This window comes from Pristiophorus japonicus, chromosome 31 (genome assembly GCF_044704955.1).
Source record: "Pristiophorus japonicus isolate sPriJap1 chromosome 31, sPriJap1.hap1, whole genome shotgun sequence".
Classification (NCBI taxonomy): domain Eukaryota; kingdom Metazoa; phylum Chordata; class Chondrichthyes; family Pristiophoridae; genus Pristiophorus; species Pristiophorus japonicus.
The window spans coordinates 9,426,797-9,444,486 of record NC_092007.1 but is presented as its reverse complement, the minus strand read 5'-3'; the positions used below and the strand labels follow the sequence as shown (position 1 = coordinate 9,444,486).

At 42.9% G+C, this 17,690-nt stretch overlaps 1 protein-coding gene across 1 annotated transcript in view; it reads left to right on the top strand.

Annotated features, from left to right (window-relative positions):
• Window positions 1–1,271: 1,271 nt before the first annotated feature.
• Window positions 1,272–17,690, top strand: part of LOC139240438 (doublesex- and mab-3-related transcription factor C2-like) — a 60,087-nt gene continuing 43,668 nt past the window's right edge. The window contains exon 1 of the mRNA XM_070868963.1: window positions 1,272–1,352. The gene's annotated coding sequence lies outside the window, so the exon portion shown is untranslated. The remainder of the gene's footprint in view (window positions 1,353–17,690) is intronic.

Below are 17,690 nucleotides of genomic sequence, written 5' to 3'. Positions count from 1 at the left end.
TTGCCATAGAGGGAGTGCAGCGAAGATTCACCAGACTGATTCCTGCGATGGGGGGATTGTCCTATGAGGAGAGATTGGGTCAACTAGGCCCATACTCCCTGGAGTTTAGAAGAATGGGAGGTGATCTCATTGAAACACACCATATTCTGAGGGGGAGTGACAGGGTAGATACAGGGAGGGTGTTTCCCCCCCCGGGGCTGGGGAGTCTAGAACCAGGGGCCACACAGTCTCAGGATAAGGGGTCGGCCATTGAGGACTGAGATGAGGAGGAATTTCTTCACTCAAGAGGGGGGGGTGAATCTTTGGGATTCTCTGCCCCAGAGGGCAGGCGTTGAGTTGAGACCGAGAGATGTTCGAGCGATGAGGGAGTGAAGGGTTATGGGGAGCGGGCGGGGAAGTGGAGCCGAGGTCCATGATCGGATCGGCCCGTGATCGCGTTGAATGGCGGAGCAGGCTCGAGGGGCCGAATGGCCGGCTCGCTGCTCCTGTTCCCGATGTTAAAAGTGTCCAACTTTCAGCGGGGGTGGGTGGCGCTGGGAACGGGCGCCCATCTCGAAGCCGTGGGTGGCCGCGAAGGCGGTATATCTGCCCAGTTGGCCAAGACCTGGGGCCACACACAGAACAGTGGCCAGCTGGATACAATGGGGGCTCTGGTGCCCATTCATAAATCTGGGGCAGGCGGGCGGACTCTACCACTCCTGCGGGCCGGGGGGGGGGGGGGAATGCTCAACCTCCAACCTCCCCAGCGACACATTGCACGACGCTTTCCGCCACCAGGCGCCCACAGGTGGATTGAATCCCATTAAAGGGAGGGATTGAAGCCGATGGATCCACCCTCGGAGCGCTCCAGCCCTCATTTCTCACCCCCTCCGGCTTTTCGTCCCCCCCCTCCCCTCCTTTCGCCAGCGGGGCGGGGCGAGAGATGGTCGCGCCCGTCGGAGGAGGGTGGGCAAGCGCGCATGCGCGGCGGGCCTTGACCGAGTGGGGTTTTTTTTAAACAGGGTGGGCTCGCGCCTGCGCAGTGCGGAAATATGCCAAGGGTGGGGTGGGGGGGGGCGTGGCTCAGCAGAGCCGGCGAGGGCGTGGCAGATGAGAACGCATGCGCGGCGGAAGGGGGGTGGGGACGGGACACACACACACGTTGAGATGATTTCAAGCTCAGGGGCGCGGCTTCGCACGCGCGGGAGTGAGCGCATGCGCGGCGGGGGGGCGGCGCCGGGCGCCATTTGCTCCTGGTGGTTTGGCGCGCTTTTTGAAGGCGGCGGCGGAGGGCCCCATTTACAATCCGCCTCCATCCGCCCCCAAACACCCTCCCTCCCGGCTAATCCTGAGGAGAACCCACCCTCAATTAGGTAAAGGCAACCCACCCTGGTGCTAGTTGTGCAATTTCTCCATTTTTATTTTTTAATATATATTTTTTTTACAGATGTCCGTGTCTGAAACCCGAGCCCCGTGGTCTTCCTCGCCTGGGGGGGGGGGCGGGGGCTGGCTTTAACTGGCAGCTGGAGTGTGGAGCATCTGGTTTGTGGAGGGCGGTCTTCAGTGTGGGTTTGAGGCAATTATCTGTGTGTTTACACGTGACATGTTGTCAGTAATGTGACCGTCGCAAGTGGTCAATGGGACCGTCGCAAGTGGTCAATGGGACCGTCACAAGTGGTCAATGGGACCATCGCAAGTGGTCAATAATGTGACCGTCACAAGTGGTCAATAATGTGACCGTCGCAAGTGGTCAATGGGACCGTCGCAAGTGGTCAATAATGTGACCGTCGCGAGTGGTCAATGTGACCGTCGCAAGTGGTCAATGGGACCATCGCAAGTGGTCAATAATGTGACCGTCGCAAGTGGTCAATAATGTGACCGTCGCAAGTGGTCAATGGGACCATCGCAAGTGGTCAATGGGACCATCGCAAGTGGTCAATGTGACCGTCGCAAGTGGTCAATGGGACCGTCGCAAGTGGTCAATAATGTGACCAAGTGGTCAATAATGTGACCGTCACAAGTGGTCAATAATGTGACCGTCACAAGTGGTCAATGGGACCGTCACAAGTGGTCAATGGGACCGTCACAAGTGGTCAATGGGAGCGTCGCAAGTGGTCAATAATGTGACCGTCGCAAGTGGTCAATAATGTGACCGTCACAAGTGGTCAATGTGACCGTCACAAGTGGTCAATAATGTGACTGTCGCAAGTGGTCAATGGGACCGTCGCAAGTGGTCAATAATGTGACCGTCGCAAGTGGTCAATAATGTGACCGTCACAAGTGGTCAATAATGTGACCGTCACAAGTGGTCAATAATGTGACTGTCGCAAGTGGTCAATGGGACCGTCGCAAGTGGTCAGTAATGTGACCGTCACAAGTGGTCAATAATGTGACCGTCACAAGTGGTCAATAATGTGACCGTCACAAGTGGTCAATGGGACCGTCACAAGTGGTCAATGGGACCGTCACAAGTGGTCAATAATGTGACCGTCGCAAGTGGTCAGTAATGTGACCGTCGCAAGTGGTCAATAATGTGACCGTCGCAAGTGGTCAATAATGTGACCGTCGCAAGTGGTCAATAATGTGACCGTCGCAAGTGGTCAATAATGTGACCGTCGCAAGTGGTCAATAATGTGACCGTCGCAAGTGGTCAATGGGACCGTCGCAAGTGGTCAATAATGTGACCGTCGCAAGTGGTCAATAATGTGACCGTCACAAGTGGTCAATAATGTGACCGTCGCAAGTGGTCAATAATGTGACCGTCGCAAGTGGTCAATGGGACCGTCGCAAGTGGTCAATAATGTGACTGTCGCAAGTGGTCAATGGGACCGTCGCAAGTGGTCAATAATGTGACCGTCGCAAGTGGTCAATGGGACCGTCGCAAGTGGTCAATAATGTGACCGTCGCAAGTGGTCAATAATGTGACCGTCACAAGTGGTCAATAATGTGACCGTCGCAAGTGGTCAATAATGTGACCGTCACAAGTGGTCAATAATGTGACCGTCACAAGTGGTCAATGTGACCGTCGCAAGTGGTCAATAATGTGACCGTCGCAAGTGGTCAATGGGACCATCGCAAGTGGTCAATGGGACCATCGCAAGTGGTCAATGTGACCGTCGCAAGTGGTCAATGGGACCGTCGCAAGTGGTCAATAATGTGACCGTCGCAAGTGGTCAATAATGTGACCGTCACAAGTGGTCAATAATGTGACCGTCGCAAGTGGTCAATAATGTGACCGTCACAAGTGGTCAATAATGTGACCGTCACAAGTGGTCAATGTGACCGTCGCAAGTGGTCAATAATGTGACCGTCGCAAGTGGTCAATGGGACCATCGCAAGTGGTCAATGGGACCATTGCAAGTGGTCAATGTGACCGTCGCAAGTGGTCAATGGGACCGTCGCAAGTGGTCAATAATGTGACCAAGTGGTCAATAATGTGACCGTCACAAGTGGTCAATAATGTGACCGTCACAAGTGGTCAATGGGACCGTCACAAGTGGTCAATGGGACCGTCACAAGTGGTCAATGGGAGCGTCGCAAGTGGTCAATAATGTGACCGTCGCAAGTGGTCAATAATGTGACCGTCACAAGTGGTCAATGTGACCGTCACAAGTGGTCAATAATGTGACTGTCGCAAGTGGTCAATGTGACCGTCACAAGTGGTCAATAATGTGACCGTCACAAGTGGTCAATGGGAGCGTCGCAAGTGGTCAATAATGTGACCGTCGCAAGTGGTCAATAATGTGACCGTCACAAGTGGTCAATGTGACCGTCACAAGTGGTCAATAATTTGACCGTCACAAGTGGTCAATGTGACCGTCACAAGTGGTCAATAATGTGACCGTCACAAGTGGTCAATGGGAGCGTCGCAAGTGGTCAATAATGTGAACGTCACAAGTGGTCAATAATGTGACTGTCGCAAGTGGTCAATGGGACCGTCGCAAGTGGTCAGTAATGTGACCGTCACAAGTGGTCAATAATGTGACCGTCACAAGTGGTCAATAATGTGACCGTCACAAGTGGTCAATGGGACCGTCACAAGTGGTCAATGGGACCGTCACAAGTGGTCAATAATGTGACCGTCGCAAGTGGTCAGTAATGTGACCGTCGCAAGTGGTCAATAATGTGACCGTCGCAAGTGGTCAATAATGTGACCGTCGCAAGTGGTCAATAATGTGACCGTCGCAAGTGGTCAATAATGTGACCGTCGCAAGTGGTCAATGGGACCGTCGCAAGTGGTCAATAATGTGACCGTCGCAAGTGGTCAATAATGTGACCGTCACAAGTGGTCAATAATGTGACCGTCGCAAGTGGTCAATAATGTGACCGTCGCAAGTGGTCAATGGGACCGTCGCAAGTGGTCAATAATGTGACTGTCGCAAGTGGTCAATGGGACCGTCGCAAGTGGTCAATAATGTGACCGTCGCAAGTGGTCAATAATGTGACCGTCACAAGTGGTCAATAATGTGACCGTCGCAAGTGGTCAATAATGTGACCGTCACAAGTGGTCAATAATGTGACCGTCGCAAGTGGTCAATGGGACCGTCACAAGTGGTCAATAATGTGACCGTCACAAGTGGTCAATGGGACCGTCGCAAGTGGTCAATAATGTGACCGTCGCAAGTGGTCAATGGGACCGTCACAAGTGGTCAATGGGACCGTCACAAGTGGTCAATAATGTGACTGTCACAAGTGGTCAATAATGTGACCGTCACAAGTGGTCAATGGGACCGTCGCAAGTGGTCAATAATGTGACTGTCACAAGTGGTCAATGGGACCGTCGCAAGTGGTCAATAATGTGACTGTCACAAGTGGTCAATGGGACCGTCACAAGTGGTCAATGGGACCGTCACAAGTGGTCAATAATGTGACCGTCGCAAGTGGTCAGAAATGTGACCGTCACAAGTGGTCAATAATGTGACTGTCACAAGTGGTCAATAATGTGACCGTCACAAGTGGTCAATAATGTGACCGTCACAAGTGGTCAGTAATGTGACCGTCACAAGTGGTCAATGGGACCGTCACAAGTGGTCAATAATGTGACCGTCGCAAGTGGTCAGTAATGTGACCGTCACAAGTGGTCAATAATGTGACTGTCACAAGTGGTCAATAATGTGACCGTCACAAGTGGTCAATAATGTGACCGTCGCAAGTGGTCAATGGGACCGTCGCAAGTGGTCAATAATGTGACCGTCACAAGTGGTCAATAATGTGACCGTCGCAAGTGGTCAATAATGTGACCGTCACAAGTGGTCAATAATGTGACCGTCGCAAGTGGTCAATAATGTGACCGTCGCAAGTGGTCAATAATGTGACCGTCTAAAGTGGTCAATAATGTGACCGTCGCAAGTGGTCAATGGGACCGTCGCAAGTGGTCAATGGGACCGTCGCAAGTGGTCAATAATGTGACCGTCGCAAGTGGTCAGTAATGTGACCGTCACAAGTGGTCAATAATGTGACTGTCACAAGTGGTCAATGGGACCGTCACAAGTGGTCAATAATGTGACCGTCGCAAGTGGTCAGTAATGTGACCGTCACAAGTGGTCAATAATGTGACTGTCACAAGTGGTCAATGGGACCGTCACAAGTGGTCAATAATGTGACCGTCGCAAGTGGTCAGTAATGTCACCGTCACAAGTGGTCAATAATGTGACTGTCACAAGTGGTCAATAATGTGACCGTCACAAGTGGTCAATAATGTGACCGTCGCAAGTGGTCAATGGGACCGTCGCAAGTGGTCAATAATGTGACCGTCACAAGTGGTCAATAATGTGACCATCGCAAGTGGTCAATGGGACCGTCGCAAGTGGTCAATAATGTGACCGTCACAAGTGGTCAATAATGTGACCGTCACAAGTGGTCAATAATGTGACCGTCGCAAGTGGTCAATAATGTGACCGTCGCAAGTGGTCAATAATGTGACCGTCGCAAGTGGTCAATGGGACCGTCGCAAGTGGTCAATGGGACCGTCGCAAGTGGTCAATAATGTGACCGTCACAAGTGGTCAATAATGTGACCGTCACATGTGGTCAGTAATGTAATCATCACAAGCGGTCAATAATGTGACCGTCACAAGTGGTCAGTAATGTGGCCGTCATAGTGGTCAATAATGTGACCGTCACAAGTGGTCAATAATGTGACCGTCGCAAGTGGTCAATAATGTGACCGTCACAAGTGGTCAGTAATGTAGCCATCATAGTGGTCAATAATGTGACCGTCACAAGTGGTCAATAATGTGACCGTCACAAGTGGTCAATGTGACCGTCACAAGTGGTCAATAATGTGACCAAGTGGTCAATAATGTGACCATCACAAGTGGTCAATAATGTGACCAAGTGGTCAATAAATGTGACCGTCACAAGTGGTCAATAAATGCGACCGTCACAAGTGGTCAATAAATGTGACCGTCACAAGTGGTCAATGTGACCGTCACAAGTGGTCAATAAATGTGACCGTCACAAGTGGTCCCAACATTTTTTACGGGGTGGGGGGAACCTTCAGAAAATTGCAGCAGGGTTGTATATGTTTGGGTTGAATCTTAAAACTGGGAATAAATTTCAATTTTTGGGGGGGTTAAACATTCTTAAAATTGCAACAGGGTTTAATTTTTTGGGTAAAAGCTTTAAATTGGGACAAAATTTGAATTTTGGGGGTTAAACATTCTGAAAATTGCAACAGTATTGAATTTTTTTATGTGAAACCATAAAATTGCAATTTTTTTTGGGGGGGGCGGTTTTAATGCGTTAAATGTTTGTTACCAAGGTTGTGGTTTCATTAATTTCTTTTAATTACTTGAAATTCATCTCATTTTTTGAAACATTTGCTCATCTCAAAACAGTGTTTTACCCCCTTATCAGCGGGAAACGTGAAATGATTTTATACAGTTTGTTGCCTTGAGGTCAATTTAAATCTGTTTTCGAAGAACTATTAAGACCAGAAGAAATAATTCGCATTGTATCTCTATACAAATGTCGATCTTCTGTGGTGAAGCATACTGGGAGGAAAAAAAGACAGAATTCGATTGGGACGCATTAACCTAATTCAGTCCCATTTTAAAATCATATTCTGGACTTACCTTTTGTAAATTATCATTATTTACAATTAATTAATAATTTGAGAGCTAGAATTGGCTGAAGCCTTGAACTTTCTCTGCCCTATAGGCTGGGGAGCTTGGAGATGAAAAACCAAGGCACTGCAGTGCCTCCACTGGTGGGAGGGTGTAATTTCATCGTGACATGTTTACATAGAGCTGTCACCATTATGCATGTGGACATTGTGATTTATCGTGGAATAAGTTGACAATTGTATAAATCTTGAAAATATATTATTCATAGACAGGGTTACAGCACAGACAGAGGCCATTCGGCCCCTCGAACCCGTGACGGCTCACTGCAGGAGCACCTCAGCCAGTCCCACTCCCCCCGCCCTTTCCCCGGAGCCCGGCAAATCTCTCTCCTTCAGGGACTTACCCAACTCCCTTTTGAAAGCCAGGATTGAGTCTGCCTCCATCGCCCTCTCGGGCAGCGCGTTCCCACCAATGGGAACAGTTTCTCTCGATCCACTCTGTTTACACCCCTTGTGATTCTGAACACCTCGATTGAATCTCCTCTCAACCTTCTCTGCTCCAAGGAGAACAACACCATCTTCTCGAGTCCAATATATTATACAAAGATGCACAGACATAGGGGCTGCTATTCTCTATAATATACACAGGGACTGCTATTCTCTATAATACACACAAGGGCTGCTATTCTCTATAATATACACAGGGGCTGCTATTCTCTATAATATACACAGGGGCTGCTATTCTCTATAATATACACAGGGACTGCTATTCTCTATAATATACACAGGGGCTGCTATTCTCTGTAATATGCACAGGGACTGCTATTCTCTATAATATACACAGGGGCTGCTTATAATATACACAGGGACTGCTATTCTCTATAATATACACAGGGGCTTTTAGTCTCTATAATATACACAGGGGCTGCTATACTCTATAATATACAGCGGTGCTTCTATTCTCTATAATATACACAGGGACTGCTATTCTCTATAATATACACAGGGGGTCTATTCGCTATAATATACATAGGGGCTGCTATTCTCTATAATATATACAGGGGTTGCTATTCTCTATAATATACACAGGGACTGCTATTCTCTATAATATACACAGGGGGTGCTATTCTCTATAATATACACAGTGACTGCAATTCTCTATAATATACACAGGGGCTGCTGTTCTCTATAATAGACACAGGGACTGCTATTCTTTATAATATACACAGGGGGTGCTATTCTCTATAATATACACAGGGGCTGCTATTCTCAATAATATACACAGGCTGCTTTTTAAAAAAAATATACACTGGGACTGCTATTCTCTATAATATAGATAAGGGGCTGCTATTCGCTATAATATAAACAGGGACTGCTATTTTCTATAATATACACAAGGACTACTATTCTCTACACGCTATTCTCGATAATATACACAGGGGCTGCTATTCTCTACAATATACACAGGGGCTGCTATTCTCTACAATATACACAGGGGCTGCTATTCTCTATAATATACACAGGGACTGCTATTCTCTATAATATACACAGGGGCTTCTTATAATATACACAGGGACTGCGATTCTCTATAATATACACAGGGACTGCTATTCTCTATAATATACACAGGGGCTGCTATTCTCTATAATATACACAGGGGCTGCTATTCTCTATAATATACACAGGGACTGCTATTCTCTATAATATACACAGGGGCTTCTTATAATATACACAGGGGCTGCTATTCTCTATAATATACACAGGGGCTGCTATTCTCTACAATATACACAGGGGCTGATATTCTCTATAATATACAGCGGGGCTTCTATTCTCTATAATATACACAGGGACTGCTATTCTCTATAATATACACAGGGGCTCCTATTCTCTATAATATACACAGGTGGTGCTATTCTCTACAATATACACAGGGACTGCTATTCTCTATAATATACACAGTGGCTGCTATTCTCTATAATATACATAGGGGGCGATTCTCTATAATATACACAGGGACTGCTATTCTCTATAATATACACAGGGGCTGCTATTCTCTGTAATATACAGAGGAACTGCTAGTCTCTATAATACACAAAGGGGCTGCTATTCTCTATAATATACACAGGGACTGCTATTCTCTATAATATACACAGGGACTGCTATTCTCTAGAATATACACAGGGGGCTATTCTCTATAATAGACACAAGGACTGTTATTCTCTATAATATACACGGGGGCATATTCTCTATAATATTCACGGGGGCTGCTAGTCTCTATAATATACACAGGGTCTGCTATTCTCTATAATATACACAGGGACTGCTATTCTCTATAATATACACAGGGGGCTATTCTCTAATATACAAATGTACTGCTATTCTCTATAATATACACAGGGACTCCTATTCTCTATAATATACACATGTGCTGCTATTCTCTATAATATACACAGGGACTGCCATTCTCTATAATATACACATGGACTGCTATTGTCTATAATATACAAAGGCTGCTATTCTTTATAATATCCACAGGGACTGCTATTCTCTAATATACACAGGGGGCACTATTCTCTATAATATACACAGGGACTGCTATTCTCTGTAATATACACAGGGGCTGCTATTCTCTAAATATACACAGGGACTGCTATTCTCGATAATATACTCAGGGACTGCTATTCTCTGTAATATACACAGGGGCTGCTATTCTCTAATATACACAGGGACTGCTAGTCTCTATAATATACACAGGGGCTGCTATTCTCTATAATATACACAGGGGCTGCTATTCTCAATAATATACACAGGCTGCTTTTTAAAAAAAATATACACTGGGACTGCTATTCTCTATAATATAGATAAGGGGCTGCTATTCGCCAAAATATAAACAGGGACTGCTATTTTCTATAATATACACAAGGACTACTATTCTCCATACGCTATTCTCGATAATATACACAGGGGCTGCTATTCTCTATAATATACATAGGGGCTGCTATTCTCTACAATATACACAGGGACTGCGATTCTCTATAATATACACAGGGGCTGCGATTCTCTATAATATACACAGGGACTGCTATTCTCTATAATATACACAGGGGCTTCTTACAATATACACAGGGACTGCGATTCTCTATAATATACACAGGGGCTACTATTCTCTATAATATACACAGGGGCTGCTATTCTCTATAATATACAGCGGGGCTTCTATTCTCTATAATATACACAGGGACTGCTATTCTCTATAATATACACAGGGGCACCTATTCTCTATAATATACACAGGTGGTGCTATTCTCTATAATATACACAGTGGCTGCTATTCTCTATAATATACATAGGGGGCGATTCTCTATAATATACACAGGGACTGCTATTCTCTATAATATACACAGGGACTGCTATTCTCTATAATATACACAGGGGATGCTATTCTCTATAATATACACAGGGGCTGCTATTCTCAATAATATACACAGGCTGCTTTTTAAAAAAAATATACACTGGGACTGCTATTCTCTATAATATAGATAAGGGGCTGCTATTCGCTATAATATAAACAGGGACTGCTATTTTCTATAATATACACAAGGACTACTATTCTCTACACGCTATTCTCGATAATATACACAGGGGCTGCTATTCTCTACAATATACACAGGGGCTGCTATTCTCTACAATATACACAGGGGCTGCTATTCTCTATAATATACACAGGGACTGCTATTCTCTATAATATACACAGGGGCTTCTTATAATATACACAGGGACTGCGATTCTCTATAATATACACAGGGACTGCTATTCTCTATAATATACACAGGGGCTGCTATTCTCTATAATATACACAGGGACTGCTATTCTCTATAATATACACAGGGGCTTCTTATAATATACACAGGGGCTGCTATTCTCTATAATATACACAGGGGCTGCTATTCTCTACAATATACACAGGGGCTGCTATTCTCTATAATATACAGCGGGGCTTCTATTCTCTATAATATACACAGGGACTGCTATTCTCTATAATATACACAGGGGCTCCTATTCTCTATAATATACACAGGTGGTGCTATTCTCTACAATATACACAGGGACTGCTATTCTCTATAATATACACAGTGGCTGCTATTCTCTATAATATACATAGGGGGCGATTCTCTATAATATACACAGGGACTGCTATTCTCTATAATATACACAGGGGCTGCTATTCTCTGTAATATACAGAGGAACTGCTAGTCTCTATAATACACAAAGGGGCTGCTATTCTCTATAATATACACAGGGACTGCTATTCTCTATAATATACACAGGGACTGCTATTCTCTATAATATACACAGGGGCTTCTTATAATATACACAGGGGCTGCTATTCTCTATAATATACACAGGGGCTGCTATTCTCTACAATATACACAGGGGCTGCTATTCTCTATAATATACAGCGGGGCTTCTATTCTCTATAATATACACAGGGACTGCTATTCTCTATAATATACACAGGGGCTCCTATTCTCTATAATATACACAGGTGGTGCTATTCTCTACAATATACACAGGGACTGCTATTCTCTATAATATACACAGTGGCTGCTATTCTCTATAATATACATAGGGGGCGATTCTCTATAATATACACAGGGACTGCTATTCTCTATAATATACACAGGGGCTGCTATTCTCTGTAATATACAGAGGAACTGCTAGTCTCTATAATACACAAAGGGGCTGCTATTCTCTATAATATACACAGGGACTGCTATTCTCTATAATATACACAGGGACTGCTATTCTCTAGAATATACACAGGGGGCTATTCTCTATAATAGACACAAGGACTGCTATTCTCTATAATATACACGGGGGCATATTCTCTATAATATTCACGGGGGCTGCTAGTCTCTATAATATACACAGGGTCTGCTATTCTCTATAATATACACAGGGACTGCTATTCTCTATAATATACACAGGGGGCTATTCTCTAATATACAAATGTACTGCTATTCTCTATAATATACACAGGGACTCCTATTCTCTATAATATACACATGTGCTGCTATTCTCTATAATATACACAGGGACTGCCATTCTCTATAATATACACATGGACTGCTATTGTCTATAATATACAAAGGCTGCTATTCTTTATAATATCCACAGGGACTGCTATTCTCTAATATACACAGGGGGCACTATTCTCTATAATATACACAGGGACTGCTATTCTCTGTAATATACACAGGGGCTGCTATTCTCTAAATATACACAGGGACTGCTATTCTCGATAATATACTCAGGGACTGCTATTCTCTGTAATATACACAGGGGCTGCTATTCTCTAATATACACAGGGACTGCTAGTCTCTATAATATACACAGGGGCTGCTATTCTCTATAATATACACAGGGGCTGCTATTCTCAATAATATACACAGGCTGCTTTTTAAAAAAAATATACACTGGGACTGCTATTCTCTATAATATAGATAAGGGGCTGCTATTCGCCAAAATATAAACAGGGACTGCTATTTTCTATAATATACACAAGGACTACTATTCTCCATACGCTATTCTCGATAATATACACAGGGGCTGCTATTCTCTATAATATACATAGGGGCTGCTATTCTCTACAATATACACAGGGACTGCGATTCTCTATAATATACACAGGGGCTGCTATTCTCTATAATATACACAGGGACTGCCATTCTCTATAATATACACATGGACTGCTATTGTCTATAATATCCAAAGGCTGCTATTCTTTATAATATCCACAGGGACTGCTATTCTCTAATATACACAGGGGGCACTATTCTCTATAATATACACAGGGACTGCTATTCTCTGTAATATACACAGGGGCTGCTATTCTCTAAATATACACAGGGACTGCTATTCTCGATAATATACTCAGGGACTGCTATTCTCTGTAATATACACAGGGGCTGCTATTCTCTAATATACACAGGGACTGCTAGTCTCTATAATATACACAGGGGCTGCTATTCTCTATAATATACACAGGGGCTGCTATTCTCAATAATATACACAGGCTGCTTTTTAAAAAAAATATACACTGGGACTGCTATTCTCTATAATATAGATAAGGGGCTGCTATTCGCCAAAATATAAACAGGGACTGCTATTTTCTATAATATACACAAGGACTACTATTCTCCATACGCTATTCTCGATAATATACACAGGGGCTGCTATTCTCTATAATATACATAGGGGCTGCTATTCTCTACAATATACACAGGGACTGCGATTCTCTATAATATACACAGGGGCTGCTATTCTCTATAATATACACAGGGACTGCTATTCTCTATAATATACACAGGGGCTTCTTACAATATACACAGGGACTGCGATTCTCTATAATATACACAGGGGCTACTATTCTCTATAATATACACAGGGGCTGCTATTCTCTATAATATACAGCGGGGCTTCTATTCTCTATAATATACACAGGGACTGCTATTCTCTATAATATACACAGGGGCACCTATTCTCTATAATATACACAGGTGGTGCTATTCTCTATAATATACACAGTGGCTGCTATTCTCTATAATATACATAGGGGGCGATTCTCTATAATATACACAGGGACTGCTATTCTCTATAATATACACAGGGACTGCTATTCTCTATAATATACACAGGGGCTGCTATTCTCTATAATATACACAGGGGCTGCTATTCTCTATAATATACACAGGGGCTGCTATTCTCTATAATATACACAGGGGCTGCTATTCTCTGTAATATACACAGGGACTGCTATTCTCTATAATACACACAGGGGCTGCTATTCTCTAAATATACACAGGGACTGCTATTCTCTGTAATATACACCGGGACTGCTATTCTCTGTAATATACACAGGGACTGCTATTCTCTGTAATATACACAGGGGTTGCTATTCTCTAAATATACACAGGGACTGCTATTCTCTGTAATATACACAGGGACTGCTATTCTCTGTAATATACACAGTGACTGCAATTCTCTATAATATACACAGGGACTGCTATTCTCTATAATATACACAGGGACTGCAATTCTCTATAATCTACACAGGGGGCTATTCTCGAAAATATACACAGGGACTGCTATTCTCTATAATATACACAGGGACTGCTAGTCTCTATAATATACACAGGGACTGCTATTCTCTATAATATACACAGGGACTGCTAGTCTCTATAATATACACAGGGGGCTTTTCTCGAAAATATACACAGGGACTGCTATTCTCTATAATATACACAGGGACTGCTAGTCTCTATAATATACACAGGGACTGCTATTCTCTATAAAATACACAGGGGGCTATTTTCGAAAATATACACAGGGACTACTATTCTCTATAATATACACAGTGACTACTATTCTCTATAATATACACAGGGACTGCTATTCTCGATAATATACACAGGGACTGCTATTCTCTATAATATACACCAGGGGCTGCTATTCTCTATAATATATACAGTTGCTGCTATTCTCTATAATATACACAGAGGGCTATTCTCTACAATATACAAATGGACTGCTGTTCTCGATAATATACACAGGGGCTGCTATTCTCTATAATATACACAGGGGGCACTATTCTCTATAATATACACAGAGGCTGCTATTCTGTATAATATACACAGGGACTGCTATTCTCTATAATATACACCGGGGGCTGCTATTCTCTATAATATATACAGTTGCTGCTATTCTCTATAATATACACAGGGGGTCTATTCGCTATAACATACACAGGGTCTGCTATTCTCTATAATATACACAGGGGCTGCTATTCTCTATAATATACACAGGGGCTGCTATTCTCTATAATATACACAGGGACTGCTATTCTCTATAATATACACAGGGACTGCTATTCTCTATAATATACACAGGGACTGCTATTCTCTATAATATACACAGGGACTGCTATTCTCTACAATATACACAGGGCTAGCTATTCTCTCTAATATACACAGGGACTGCTATTGTCTATAATATACACAGCGAGTCTATTCTCTATAATATACACAGGGGCTGCTATTCTCTATAATATGCACAGGGACTGCTATTCTCTATAATATACACAGGGACTGCTATTCTCTATAATATACACAGGGACTGCTATTCTCTATAATATACACAGGGACTGCTATTCTCTACAATATACACAGGGCTAGCTATTCTCTCTAATATACACAGGGACTGCTATTGTCTATAATATACACAGCGAGTCTATTCTCTATAATATACACAGGGCCAGCTATTCTCTCTAATATACACAGGGACTGCTATTGTCTATAATATAAACAGGGAGTCTATTCGCTATAATATACACAGGGCCTGCTATTCTCTCTAATATACACAGGGACTGCTATTGTCTATAATATGCACAGGGAGTCTATTCTCTATAATGTACACAGGGACTGCTATTCTCTCTAATATACACAGGGACTGCTATTGTCTATAATATACACAGGGAGTCTATTCTCTATAATATACACAGGGAGTGCTATTCTCTCCAATATACACCGGGCCTGCTATTCTCTATACTATACACAGGGACTGCTATTCTCTATAATATACACAGGGACTGCTATTCTCTATAATATACACAGGTGCTGCTATTCTGTATAATATACACAGGGACTGCTATTCTCGATAATATACACAGGGACTGCTATTCTCTATAATATAGAAAAGGGCTGCTATTCTCTATAATATACACAGGTGCTGCTATTCTCTATAATATACAGGGGGGGTCTATTCCCTATAATATACACAGGACCTGCTATTCTCTATAATATACACAGGGGTTGCTATTCTCTCTAATATACACAGGGACTGCTATTCTCTATAATATACACAGGGGGCACTATTCTCTATAATATTCACGGGGGCTGCTGGTCTCTATAATATACACAGGGTCTGCTATTCTCTATAATATACACAGGGACTGCTATTCTCTATAATATACACAGGGGGCTATTCTCTATAATATACAAATGGACTGCTATTCACTATAATATACACAGGGGGCTATTCTCTATAATATACACGGGGACTGCTATTCTCTATAATATACACAGGGTGCACTATTCTCTATAATACAAACAGGGGCTGCTATTCTCGATAATATGCACAGGGACTGCTATTCTCTATAATATACACCGGGGGCTGCTATTCTCTATAATATACACAGTTGCTGCTATTCTCTTTTATATACACAGAGGGCTATTCTCTATAATATACAAATGGACTGCTTTTCTGTATAATATACACGGGGACTGCGATTCTCTGTAATATGCACAGGGGCTGCTATTCTCTCTAATATACACAGTTACTGCAATTCTCTATAATATACACAGGGGGTCTATTCGCTATAACATACACAGGGGTTGCTATTCGCTATAATATGCACAGAGGCTACTGTTCTCTATAATATACAAATGAACTGCTATTCTTTATAATATACACAGGGCCTGCTATTCTCTATAATATACACAGGGGTTGCTATTCTCGATAAAATACACAGGGACTGCTATTCTCTATAATATACACAGGGGCTCCTATTCTCTATAATATACACAGGGGCTGCTATTCTCTACAATATGCACAGGGGTTGCTATTCTCGATAAAATACACAGGGACTGCTATTCTCTATAATATACACAGGGGCTCCTATTCTCTATAATATACACAGGGACTGCTATTCTCGATAATATACACGGGGTGCTATTCTCTATAATATGCACAGGCTGCTTTTTACAAAAAATATACACAGGGTCTGCTATTCTCTATAATATACATAGGGGGCTGCTATTCGCTATAATATGCACAGGGGCTCCTATTCTCTCTCATATCCACAGGGACTGCTATTCTCTATAATATACACAGGGGGTGCTATTCTCTATAATAAACACAGGCTGCTTTTTACAAAAAATATACACTGGGACTGCTATTCTCTATAATATACATCGGGGGCTGCTTTTCTCTATAATATTCACAGGGGCTTCTATTCTCTATAATATACACAAGGACTGCTATTCTCTATAATATACACAGGGGCTGCTATTCTCAATAATATACACAGGCTGCTTTTTAAAAAAAATATACACTGGGACTGCTATTCTCTATAATATAGATAAGGGGCTGCTATTCGCCAAAATATAAACAGGGACTGCTATTTTCTATAATATACACAAGGACTACTATTCTCCATACGCTATTCTCGATAATATACACAGGGGCTGCTATTCTCTATAATATACATAGGGGCTGCTATTCTCTACAATATACACAGGGACTGCGATTCTCTATAATATACACAGGGGCTGCTATTCTCTATAATATACACAGGGACTGCCATTCTCTATAATATACACATGGACTGCTATTGTCTATAATATCCAAAGGCTGCTATTCTTTATAATATCCACAGGGACTGCTATTCTCTAATATACACAGGGGGCACTATTCTCTATAATATACACAGGGACTGCTATTCTCTGTAATATACACAGGGGCTGCTATTCTCTAAATATACACAGGGACTGCTATTCTCGATAATATACTCAGGGACTGCTATTCTC